Here is an 11,053-nt window from a genome sequence, read left to right as displayed (position 1 = left end):
ATACATAGACAAACAGAGTGTCACTAGTATGCCTCTACTTGACTAGCTCGTTGATCAAAGATGGTTATATTTCCTAGCCATTGACATGAGTTGTCATTTGATTAACGGGATCACATCATTAGGAGAATGATGTGATTGACTTGACCCATTCCGTTAGCTTAGCACTCGATCGTTTAGTATGTTGCTATTGCTTTCTTCATGACTTATACATGTTCCTATGACTATGAGATTATGCAACTCCCATTTACCGGAGGAACGCTTTGTGTGCTATCAAACGTCACAACGTAACTGGGTGATTATAAAGGTGCTCTACAGGTGTCTCCGAAGGTACTTGTTGGGTTGGCGTATTTCGAGATTAGGATTTGTCACTCCGATTGTCGGAGAGGTATCTTTGGGCCCTCTCGGTAATGCACATCACTTAAGCCTTGCGAGCATTGCAACTAATGAGTTAGTTGCGGGATGATGTATTACAGAACGAGTAAAGAGACTTGCAGGTAACGAGATTGAACTAGATATTGAGATACCGACGATCGAATCTCGGGCAAGTAACATACCGATGACAAAGGGAACAACGTATGTTGTTATGCGGTCTGACCGATAAAGATCTTCGTAGAATATGTGGGAGCCAATATGAGCATCCAGGTTCCGCTATTGGTTATTGACCGGAGATGTGTCTCGATCATGTCTACATTGTTCTCGAACCCGTAGGGTCCGCACGCTTAAAGTTTCGATGACGGTTATATTATGAGTTTATGAGTTTTGATGTACCAAAGGTTGTTCGGAGTCCCGGATGTGATCACAGACATGACAAGGAGTCTCGAAATGGTCGAGACATGAAGATTGATATATTGGAAGCCTATCACTACAAAAAATACACTTCCGTGATGATACGTGTTTGTCACAGTAGGTCGCGTTTTTTGTCATGCATGTACATCCATGACAAATTTATGACAGAATCAAGATAGTCATACCTGTGCTGTCGTAGAAGTGTTCCATGACATTACCAAAATTATCATCACGGAAGTGTCCACTTCCATGACGATAAATCGCGCGTCACATAAGTGCTTTCGTCAAGGGTGACCAACACGTGGCATCCACCGTAACGGAACGCCGTTAAGCTATCGGGTCGGGTTTTTGATCCGATAACCCGTTAACAGCCCCGACCAATGGGGATTTTCCACGTGTAAAATCATCATTGGCTGGAGGAAACACGTGTCGGCTCATCGTTGGGACAGATGTCATCCACTCATTGGACAGAAGGCGCCTATGATACGTCGACATGTGGCACGGCCCAACAGAGGCCCATTCCTGTGAAAAGGCCGGCCCGTTTGACTTGGTCAAAAGGTGGCGGGCCGGCCCATGGAAAGCCTGTTAACGGCATGTTCGCATATAGCCCATTTACAGCCCGCTAACCCAAGGCCCGTTACGCCCTATCCGAATTAGGCCCAGTAGCGTCATTTGGGCCATCCAATATGATTCCAGCCCGTTTTCACTTCTGGCCCATGACGTCTTTCGGCCCATATGAGGCCCTATGTAACTCTTGGCCTATTAACGACCTGTGGTGAAACTGGAGCGTAATGAACAGTGTATCACTTTACACCCATTAACGGCCCGTGGTGAAACTGGCCCGTAATGAACAGTGTATCACTTTATACCCATTAACGGCCCGTTATTCCATTGGGCCGTTTCCAGCCCATGTTATCTTTTGGCCTTCTCAGAGCCCATTTATTCTTGGGCTCATTTCCAGCATTCGTTTACTTACGGCCCGTTACTGTCATTTTCTGCTTGTGGGCCAAATTCAGCCCCTGGTTACAGTCGGCCCGTTTGTGGTCCGTTAATACGTTGGGCCGTTTTCATAGCGTCATCAAATACGGCCTATTAACGATGGCCCGTTATGGTCGGCCCATGAACGGACGATTCCAACTCTAGCCTGTTTACGACCATAATGCGGCCTGTTATTGGCCCATGTTTGGCCAATCGATCATACGGCCCGTATAAGGCCCATTGATGATACGGCCCATAGAAGGCCCATTGTTTCTACGGCCCGTAGAAGGCCCATTGTTTCTACGGCCCATAGAAGGCCTACTGTTTCTACGGCCCGTAGAAGGCCCACTGTTTCTACGGCCCGTAGGAGGCCCAGTGTCACTACAGTAAATATTAGCCCATGGTTATTGTGGCCTAGTTTTAAAAAATAGGTTATTGCAGCCACTAGCAAACCGCGGAAAAAGAACTGCACTGACTACAAGCAAACAAATAAACAAGACAACAAGGAAATAAATAAGCAAGCAACTTATGCTAGGCTATCACGGCTATTACACATATTTCATCCACTGGGCATCAAAGTTCGCCACCAGTGCAAATATAGGGAACAAAGCAGCATATAAACGCCGCAGCAAAACAAGTCCAGAACTGAAACCACTTCAGAAGAGTTCAAGAAACAATATCCTGGGTACCCATAATGCTGGCAAGATGCTTAGCAAGCTTATTAACTTTCTCTTGTTTGGCGCTTAAATCCTCCAGCGCTTGCTGTTGCACAAGAAAGTACGCATCTGAATTCTGCAGGGACTTCCTCAGTCCTTCGGCTTCTTGCCGCAGCACAGCTGACTGATGCCTTTCAGCTTGTAGCTGAGACTGAAGAAGCCGAAGTGATTCAGGCAGCGAGTTCGAAGAGCTTGTGCCAGCGGTACTGGCCAGTAACTCGAACACTACATCAACGCATGACTGTGGGGTTTTCTCACTGTCTACAAGATCGTTTGTATCACCTTTCTTGGAGACCAACATGGTTGTCTCACTATCTTGAACCTTATCTGCATTACTTTCTCTACCATTGCATAGTGGGGTGCTATTCTCCAATATTCTGTTTGCATACTACAAGAGAAACAAGCAGACACATCATAGGTTTAGCTTGTAGTATACGAAACTCATTTTGGTAAACCGGTTCAGTAGTAAGGTGGACAGGATAACAGCATGAAATAAACATATATCTATGTACTATGGTCACTGTATTGTCCATATCATTCTAGTTTATGTTCCCTAATCAAGATAGAGACACAGTTCAACTCATATATTTTTAAGACACAGCACCATAGACAGAATATAAGTGTGAGAAACTACACAGCATTGGCAGCACTTGTAATGTGCATCACATGAGAACATAACTGTTTATACAACTTAAACTGAAATCAACATAGAGCAACAAGTTAGAACAGCAATCTAGTTAAAGAAATAGGTTTAAAACATACATGTTGCGCCATTGAAGTTTCAATTGGATCCTTCAAATTCGAAAGTAGTTGGTATGAGTAAATACAGTGATGCAACAGCAAAGGATTATGGACCATAGCTACGGAATCTGACCTGAGAACAGTTGCTCTTCTGCTTTAAACGGGGAGTTTGGGTTAGCTGTGGTGGTCTTCGTGCTTTGGGCACTGCAGTAGCTTTACAAACTGCTCGTGTGGGGGTACTCTGTGGTGGACATGGTGCTTTGTCAACTATAAGTGGGTTACTATCCGCTGGGGTTGCGGTTAGATGGGTTGTAGCTGGTTCTCTGCCCAACGGTGTAAGTGTGCAATCTGGAAGAGTCTCGATTATGTGTGGTGGGGCTTGTTTGTGGTCCAGTACAACCATGGTTCTATCTGCATCGACAGGTAGCACTGTCTTTTGTGAAGAACGGGTTTTTGCTCCCTTAGATACTGCCATCACCCCCTCCAATTCAAATGGCTGATAAACAAGAAAAGAAATTGAACGTACAGACATTGTATGATAGACAGATGTGGTAATTCACATATATGTTTTCAAACCAAACATGACAGCATGACACAATTTCACATATATGATGCCTAACTAAACAGGATAGCATGACACAGTTTCAGATATATGATGGATAACTTAACAGGATATAATGGCATAATTCAACATATGATGAGTACCTAAACAGGATGACATGACAAAACTATATGATGTCTTTCTAAAATAGGTTGGGATGAAATAATTCACATACATGTTGTCTAAGTATACAGGATGCCATGATATAATTAACATAATTGATTCATATACTAAGCAACTGGCACTCGCATGTATGATCTCTAAACTAAGAAGATAGAATTCAGTATTGTGCATATGATGTCTAAACTAAGCAATGCAAAACACCATATGCATGATATGAGAAATATAAACATTGCAACTTAGAGCATACACCTCAGGTGGGATATAGGACTGGTCATCTGTCTCTCAATCCTCCTCTGAGGAGCTCCCTGTAACCATCGAGATATATGCTTCAACAGGTACCATTGCCTGCTTTGAAGACCTTGTTTTCACTCCAGATTTTTCCATAACCGGCTCAAATGGCTGATACACATGAAGAGTAGTTCAATATACACAGATTGTCGACAAATGGAATACGTAATGAAAAAAAAGATGGCATGAGATAATTCACATATATGATGCCTGGCTCCATGGCGGTGCATAATTCACATATATGATAACTGGCTGAAAAACATGGCATTGCATAATTCACATATCTGATATAGAAAGCAAACAGGAAGCATTCACACAAAGCATGTCTAATCTAAGAAGATGGCATGGCAATGCAAGACACCACATGCATGATATGAGCAATATAACCCAGCCAAGTTAGAGCATGCACCTCGGGGGGGATACGACTGGTCATCTCTCTCTGAATCCTCCTCTGAGGAGCTATCTGTAACCAGCAAGAAATCTGCATCGACAGGTAGCACTGACTGCTCAAAAGACCTTGTTTTCACTCCAGATTTTCCCATGACCGACTCAAATGGCTGATGCACAGGAAGAGTAGATGAATGTATAAACATTGTTGACAAATGGAATACATTATGGAAAAAATATGGCACAATACAATTCACATATACGATGACTGGCTAAACAGGATGGCATTGCATGATTCACATATATGATGCCTAGCTAAAGAAGATGGCATTGCATAATTCCCATATACTCCCTCCGTTCCTAAATATTTGTATTTTTAGAGATTTCAAATGGACTACCACATACGGATGTATATAGACATATTTTAGAGTGTAGATTCACTCATTTTGTTCCGTATGTAGTCACTTGTTGAAATCTCTAAAAAGACAAATATTTAGGAATGGTGGGAGTATGATATAGAAACCAAACAGGTGGCATTCACACAAAGCAAATCTAAACTAAGCTGATGACATATAAGATGTATAATGTAAGCAATGCAAGGCGCCATATGCATGATATGACCAACATCAGCATGCCAGGTTAGAGCAAACACCTCAGGTGGTAAACACGCGTGGTCGGCTCCTTCTGAATCTCCATCTGAACAGTTATCTTCCTCTGGAATACAATCTGCAGGAGGGGGGCCACTTCGCCCACCATGGAGCGGCGTCTGCATGACATTATATTCGCACGCAACGGTCTTCTCTTTTTCTCTACATGTTCAGTACGATTGTGTACAATATCTGACATGCATAATAAAAAAATAGTTAGATTTTGTAAGGCCTAAGGGGTGCATGCAAAAATCAAGACTGATGGTAGCAAACGAGTGGATGGATCCAAAACTAATGATAGCAGGTAGATTATAGCTTCAGTTTAAAAAGATAGACAATGGATCATCTATTGTTTGTTGCCCACCCAACATGAACCACATAGAAGACCCCAGATGAACCAGATAGTAGACAGATACTATTCGTTGCTGGCTCGATATGAGACCCATGGGCAATTCAAAACTCAAGATTGAACGATAAAGTAGCAGGTAATAATAACCGATGTATAACGTAAGAAAACACGAAAGACTGCGACCTCTCTTCCAGAATTGTGTAGTCCTCAGGTTCATCTGCTCAGTCGATGATGGTAATGCAGTTGGCGTGGCTGCCGGTACCGGGGAAGATGATCTGAGGCGGCGAAAGGAAGTCTGCAGGGGGGATCTCTGCTGCAGTGAACGCTTCTGTCGATGGTGCACCTCAGGTGGGGTGGATGACGGCACGGCAGGAGCAGGACATGACACACAGAGTTTTCTTTGACGCCTATCTGAAAATGAAGTAAATCTGTAAGGGCTCCTTAGAATTGGAGGATTCTATAAATGCAGGGACAGGAAAAACACAGGAATAGGATAGGAATGCACGTGCAAAACAGAGCATTTGGAAACATAGGATTTCAGTCAACCTGGGTGTTTGGCTCACATGAATTGGAAGAACAGAGGAATGGAGAAACAAAGTGATGCGACGAGTGTACAACCTCTTTGGCATAACCTTGTGGACCGCAGCATCATTGGGTTGGACGTGGAGGATGGTGATGATGCTGGTGTGACTGTCGGAGGCGGGGAAGAAGATCCGAGGCCTCTGGAAACGGCGCCGAGGGTACTGCTCCGCTGTGATGGACGGTTCCGTCGTTGGAGCAGGTCCGCTAAGGTGTACGGCGGCGAGGCTGAAGCATGACAAGACAGACAACATTAATCTGAAGTGGGACCCTAATATCATCTGCAATAGATGATGTAAAATACATCACCAAAAAGTGCTAGATGTAAAATGCATCAGCCGCGCCACGGCCGCTCCGACAGATGTTGTAAGTACTGTTCACTCTGAACTTAACTGAAGAAAATGAACTTCACAGTCGAAACTGAATTTTACTGTCAAAACTGATTGAACTAGTAACAGAGCATTGCAATAGATGTTTAGGGTGTTCGAGCACTAGTAGCAGAGAAGCAGTGATCTAAATCAGCAGACACTCGAGCAGGGAACGCACTAGCAGAGGGCAAGTCGTGCAGTAGCACCGCGAGCGAGTGTTAAAGTAGCAAGTCCTGTAGCTGCCGGAGGTCGTGCAGCAGCAGCAGCGCAAGCGAGAGCAAGAGTAGAGCAGCAGCACGAACGAAAGCAGGAGCAGTGCAGTAGCGTGACCGACAGCAAGAACAGAGCCGCAGCGCGAGCGAGAGCCGGAGCAACTGCAGCTAGTGCCGTTGTGGAAGTCGCCGCCGAGGAAGCAACGACATGGGGGAGAGACGCCGTGGATGATGGGGCCGGCGACGGCGCCGTCGATGGAGACACGCCATGTCTGCTCGGTATCGAGCACCGGCAGCCCCGTGAGATTGAATAAAAGATAAAATGCAGCGGTGAGTGCAGAACCTCCTTGGTGGCGCCGAGTTGGCCTCGGCTTCATCGGAGGAATTGGTGAGGGTGCTGCGGTTCCGGTGGGGCAGGTCAAGACGGCGTTGTGGGGATTGAGGTGGCGTGATAGACGAGGCGAACATTGGGGCAGCTCCTTGGAGGTGGAGGACGGGGCGGCTGATCCGGCGGGACGATGAGATTGACAACGGATCCTCATCCGGTGCGGTGGATGAGGGACGGCGAGCTGTTGCGGTGGACGACGTAGTCGGGGAAAAGTCTCCGGCTGGGCGGTGGTCGGGAGGCCGACGGAGGAGCGTGGGGTTTCGCGGGGTTTGGCGGCCTCGGTGTACGAATAGGGGGAGCGAAGGGGGAGGGGGATCCAAGCTTAGGGACGCGCTTGTCCGAAATGTAGGGTAAGTTACCAGCATACCCCCACCGGTTTTGACACCGCGACGTGGAGCTTCATTTCCGGCTGAGGGGTAGAAGGGGGATTTCGCGTGTCTGGGCTGCGGGAGCGATTTCGGATGAGGAGGGAGTTCTCGCGCGCGTCCAAATTTCGGGATAACAAGGCGCGGCGCGGGTTGAAGAAGTGGGAGTTTCAAAGCAGGTGAGACAAAAGATACTCGAGCTTGAAAATTTCGGGATAACAAGGTGCGGATTCCTTGTTCGGCAGAACAAACATAACGTGTAAAAAAAACAATTCATACAAGACACAAGAGAGTCATGTCCCCTTTTACTATATTGCTATAGATGCCATTGAAAAAACTACAAGAAAAATGTAAAAAAATCGGGAGAACAAGATTACCCTGCACAGTACCAAATCGATTCGCACTTCCCTCAACAACAACAAAAAACAAATCAATTCCCACCAAAGAAAGAGTAATGTCCCTTTTTATATGATTACAGATGCCATGATCTCGAATTTCAATTTTTGAATCCACGTTATGTTGAATTCAAATATATCGTTAGGTGACCTTCCGGTTTATAATTGATGTAGTCGTACATTTTGATCTTCCATCATATATGAACATTTTACTCCACCATGTGAACATATATATTGTCGTCTACCATATGGACTAAATTTGAATCAATTTTCCTTATTTGAATACGATTGTTGTCAAGTTATACAATAATTTAAATATTATCTTGATAACAAAAAACATACATATAGCAGTAATCATACTTCACTATGAACTACATGTACCATACGCTCTCCAATTCAAATATTTGTATCCATTTTATGTTGAATTCAAATCATAGTACATTATTGGTCTAGGTAGCGAGATGTTTGGGATAATCTAAACCCTGTTTTCATACGTATAATTTTTGGCTGAATTGGGACAAGTTTTGGTATAAGCCTCTTGCAAAACCGGAGATTCTCTCAACAAGCCTCGTGGTTCCGAGAGGGAACGTGTCACCTTTGTGTGCGAAACGATATACGCTGCCTCCCCCTGATTTTATTTACAGAGGCAACATAGAACTATATGAGTGCCCTGTTAAATTTTGGAATTATTTCGCGTTCATTTGCCCTTTTATACATTAATTGAGTTTCTGGACTTTTAATGTGCATAATCTAAATATGAATTGCATGCACATGCTCCGGTGCACCAAAGTGGGTTGAAAAATCACATGTGTGTCCTTGGTTGAATTTCTAGGTCCCATGGAAGAAATGAGAATGAAATTCAAACATCTGGGCGTCATGACTCGGCCGAGAACATCGAGAAACTTTGATTTTGAATTCATGTAAATCCAAAACTCGTCTGGAAATCATGAAACTTGGCATGGTGTCATGTCATGGCACTAACATGTTGTGGTAAAAAATTGGGCCGATTTGGAAGCTCGTGGTTCTAAGAGGGAACGTGCCACCTTTGAGTGTGAAATGATATACGCTGCCCCCCTTGAGTTTCTTAACAAAGGCAACATAGAACTACATTAGTGCCCTGTTAAATTTTGGAATTATTCCGGGTTCGTTTGTCATTTTTTATACATTAATTGAGTTTCCAGTCATTTAATGTGCATAAGTCAAATTTGAACTACAAGCACATGCTCTCGTGCACCAAAGTTGGTTCAAAATTCACATTTGTGTCCTCGGGTGAATTTCTAGGTCCCATGCAAGAAATGAGAATAAAATTAAAACATCTGGGCATCGTGGCTCCGCCGAGAACATTGAGAAACTTGGTTTTAAAATTCTAGTAAATCTAAAACACATATGAAAATCATGAAACTTGGCATGGATGTCATGTCATGGTACTACCATGTTGTGGTAAAAAAATTGGCCGAATAGGAACAGATTTTGGTATAAGCTTCTTGCAAACCGAAGCTTCTCTCAAGAAGGCTCGTGGTTCGGAGAGGGAACGTGCCACCTTTGAGTGCGAAACGATATATGTTGTCCCCCTTGAGTTTATTTACAAAGGCAACATAGAACTACATGAGTGCCCTGTTAAATTTTGGAATTATTCCGGCTTCGTTTGGCCTTATTTACACATTAATTGAGTTTTTGGTCATTTAATGTGCATAATTCAAATTTGAACTACAAGCACATGCTCCCGTGCACCAAAGTTGGTTGAAAAATCACATTTCTGTCCTCGGGTGAATTTCTACTCCCTCCTTCCATCTATATAGGTCCTAATGCGTTTTTCGAGGCTAACTTTGACCAAACGTTAGAGCAATAATATATGACATGCAACTTACACAAAGCATACCTTCAAATTTGTATGTCAAAGGAGCTTCCAATAATATAATTTTCATAGTATACATCTCATGTGCTATTAATCTTGTCAATAGTCAAAGGCTGTCTTGAAAAACACATTAGGCCCTATATAGATGGAAGGAGGGAGTAGGTCCCATGCAAAAAATGAGAATAAAATTCAAACATTTGGGCATCGTGGCTCGGTCGAGAACATTGAGAAACTTGGTTTTAAAATCATGAAACTTGGCATGGTGTCATGTCAGGGTAGTACCATGCTGTGGTAAAAAAAAATTGGCCGAATAGGAACAAATTTTGGTATAAGCTTCTTGCAAATCGGAGCTTCTCTCAAGAAGGCTCGTGGTTCTGGGAGGGAACGTGTCACCTTTGTGTGCATAATTCAAATTTGAAATACAAGCACATGTTCCAGTGCACCAAAGTTGGTTGAAAAATCACATGTGTGTCCTCGGGTAAATTTCTAGGTTCCATGCAAGAAATGGGAATGAAATTTAAAATTCTGGGCGTCGTGGCTGGGTTGAAAACATTGAGAAACTTAGTTTTTTAATTCCTGTAAATCCAAAACACGCATGAAAATAATGAAACTTGGCTTGGTGCCATGACATGGCACCAACATGTTGTGGTAAATTTGCAGTCCGATTTGCGAAGGCGCACACATTAACAATCAACAAAGTCATTTTGGAACAAGTGTTGTCACGTTACAATCGGAAACACAAGTATTATTGAAACTGTGGGCGTTCTACTTACTAGTACCATTTACGTGCCGCCACGCGTCCCCATTTTTTATTAGCTAGGAGGCGCCGTGCAGGGTAGCTATTTGAGTACGAGAGGCATGCGATCAGACCTCTGCGCCTGCTTATCGGTTGGAGAGCCCTTTGACCTCCATCTGCCGTCCACCTCTCTCCCAAGGTCTCCATTAATGGCACCCGAGCCTCTATTTAATGGCGTGGCTATGTCTCACTCGACTGAGATTTAAGAGAGAAAAAAGAAAATCTGAAAGCACGGATCTTGATGTAAGATCCGACGGACCTATATAGCATCTACTGCGACTTATAGCACGACTGATGAATATATAAGGACGATTAATTTTTTTTATCAAAGAAGGGCTTGCCCCTTCCGATTTTCATTACTGAAAACCACCACAATTCACAAGAAGTTTAGCACAACTCGTTGAGAAACCACAATTCAAGGGGCGGAGGCACAAGGGGCAGTGGAGCACGGTGAGGTCCATCGAGACCTTAGAGAGCTC

The sequence above is a fragment of the Aegilops tauschii genome, chromosome 7 (assembly GCF_002575655.3).
Source record: "Aegilops tauschii subsp. strangulata cultivar AL8/78 chromosome 7, Aet v6.0, whole genome shotgun sequence".
In the NCBI taxonomy this organism is placed as follows: domain Eukaryota; kingdom Viridiplantae; phylum Streptophyta; class Magnoliopsida; order Poales; family Poaceae; genus Aegilops; species Aegilops tauschii.
The sequence above is the reverse complement of the archived record's forward strand: the minus strand, read 5'-3'. Positions refer to the sequence as shown.